The 2,653-nt window shown below is 33.4% G+C and overlaps 1 long non-coding RNA gene across 1 annotated transcript; it reads right to left on the bottom strand.

Moving 5' to 3' along the window:
- Window positions 1-2,183: 2,183 nt before the first annotated feature.
- On the bottom strand, window positions 2,184-2,653 carry LOC112127613. The gene is made up of 3 exons (XR_002910653.1): window positions 2,622-2,653; window positions 2,457-2,540; window positions 2,184-2,363 (listed from the first exon to the last, which is right to left on the bottom strand). It is a non-coding gene; the product is annotated as an uncharacterized LOC112127613 (long non-coding RNA).

Below are 2,653 nucleotides of genomic sequence, written 5' to 3'. Positions count from 1 at the left end.
TTCGAATNGTTTTCACATCGGGTGGAGCGCCTACTTGCTCCTTGTATGAAGCCAAGGCAACAAATCCTATCATTATGAAACCTACTCTACCGGGATTAATAAAACTTTACATACAATTCTATCAGTTTTAAAATTTTATATACAGGGTTCCTTCTGACGAAACTCAGGGAATCGATTCTACTCTTCGTTTGGAGCAAAAAATACCCAGGATTTTCGGAAAGTTCTCTATTTTGAAGATATTCGTCAATTTAGGTTTTTTCAACTTTTCACTACCTTACCACGTAAAAACGCTTACAACTTCCAAAATTTGGAGAGTACAACAAATCCAATTACAACATTTAAAAGAACGCTAAATTTGCTGTAAGATACTTCTTTGCAATAATCTGAATGACATAAAATGTTAGCCAATATCAGTTGGAACATGTCGAAATTACAAAATTTAAAATATTAATCATGATTGCACGTTCTACTGAGGTTACAAAAAAGTACCTACAACTTTCAAATTTCACAAAAACTTCTTCATCTAATATGCTTTACGTTGATATATCCAGGTTTTTAAATAACGTTTCAGTAGAGTTGAAAAATAACAATTGAATGTTCGAAAACGTGAGCTAAGGTAGATTTGAAGGGGGGTAGAAATAAATCAATTAGAACTCGCTTTGTAAAATAAAAATGACAAATCTGTAATCTCACAAAAACCATACCAGAACCTTCATACAATAAAATGCAATGGTTCTTCTTGTAGCAAGCACCTGACAACAAAGGAGGAACTTTTCAGAGGAAAGGCTCAAAGTGTTTTCCTTTTCTTTTTACAAAGCGAGTTCTAATTGATTTATTTCTACCCCCCCCCGCTTCAAATTTACCTTAGCTCACGTTTTCGAACATTCAATTGTTATTTTTCAACTCTACTAGAATGTTATTTAAAAACCTGGATATATCAAAGTAAAGCATATTAGATGAAGTTTTTGTGAAATTTGACAAGTTGTAGGTAATTTTTTGTAACCTCAGTAGAACGTGCATTTGCAACATTTTCTTTATCGTGCCAACGTTTTGATCTTTACTGAGATCATCTTCAGGGCCTGGGATTTATAAACATTGTTTACATTTAGCATATACATTTAGGATGTGTAAAAGTGAGTGAGTAGAAATACGTTGATTGAATATCAAAAAAATATTTGTATAAATTCACTTTTTCACATCCTAAATGTATTTGATAAATGTAAACAATGTTTGTAATCCCAGGCCTGAAGATGATCTCAATAAATCGAAACGTTGGCACGATAAAGAAAATGTTTTTTTGAAACCTATATCACACCAGATCGCATCTCACGATTTCTGACTAATTATCGATTAACGGTCACTAATCACCACACGTTTCTACACGAGATTGACGAATATCTTCAAAATAAAGAACTTTCCGAAAATTTTCTCCTGAGCATTTTTTGCTCCAAACGATGAGTAGAATCGATTCCCTGAGTTTCGTCAGAAGGAACTTGGACACCCTGTATATTACTTTAAGAAGGAAGTATTAAGTCGAGTAGTTAACCCATAACATAATTCATAAGATAACATGCCGGGTGATGAACAAGTAATTTGGTCATTACCGATTATTTTGTTTTGGTTATCCTGGGTCGGGTTAAAAAGTATTTTTAGTTTCTATATAAGGATAGGCGTAGCAAGATTTTCGGAGACTGCCAAACTTCAAAGTGGATTTTTATGAGAGCGAAATATGTGATATATTAATGTACGTACGATTAAGTTAAAATTTTACAAAAATGAACCTGCGTTCAAAGTCCGATATCGGGCGGCACACCTACTCGCTCGATGTATGAAGCCAAGGGAAAAACTATCAGAAGGTACTATAAATTGAATGTACTATTTTTTAAATAACATTTTTAATTTGGTCGTCACGATCATGTTGGTTTCTATGGTGGCTGTGTCAGGCCACAGAGAAACACGGCGAAGATAGGCAAACCAGAATGACCGGACGAACACGCTAGCCATAAAAAATTAATGTTTTCAAGGTTCAAATAAATCTGTGGGTAAAAACTTTGGAACAGTAAAAACAATTGGATTTATAAAGTTAAAAAAATATATATTTGGTGAAAGCATATCACAGGTCGTTAACATTCTATAGTATAAAATATATTGCACTATTTTTTCTCGGATTTTAGAGCTTGATTTATTACTGCCAGGTCTTCTTCGATTTCCTCTTCAGTCAATAAGAAATTGTACTCATAAATGCTGGTGAATCCGGTGTCATTGTGTATGCTGGATGTACTCGTCGACTCGGGGGAGGCCATCTCCCTCCTAGTCGGAGGTGCGTAAACCTCATAATTTAATCGCATTTTATTGAACATGACCTAGAAAAAAGTTAATAAATTAATTTAATAGTACAGTACATTTTAAAATGTTGTTATAAATAGCCCTAAAACTAAGTACATATTATTAATTACCTTCGGGGAAATCGGGCAATGTGCTCGACACGAATCATTTTCAATTTTAACTCTATCGCATCTAGGCATTTTATGTGAAATTTTCTGAAAAAATGAGTACAAAGTAAATTAGTTAATGAATATAATATTAAAAAATTAAAATTGAATTTAAAGTCGTATTCTTACTTTTTTCGAAAACGGTCGATGTGGTCGGTCCG

This window comes from Cimex lectularius, unplaced genomic scaffold (assembly GCF_000648675.2).
Source record: "Cimex lectularius strain Harlan isolate CLEC.00 unplaced genomic scaffold, Clec_2.1 scaffold256, whole genome shotgun sequence".
NCBI lineage: Eukaryota > Metazoa > Arthropoda > Insecta > Hemiptera > Cimicidae > Cimex > Cimex lectularius.
This window is presented reverse-complemented; position numbering and strand designations above follow the sequence as displayed.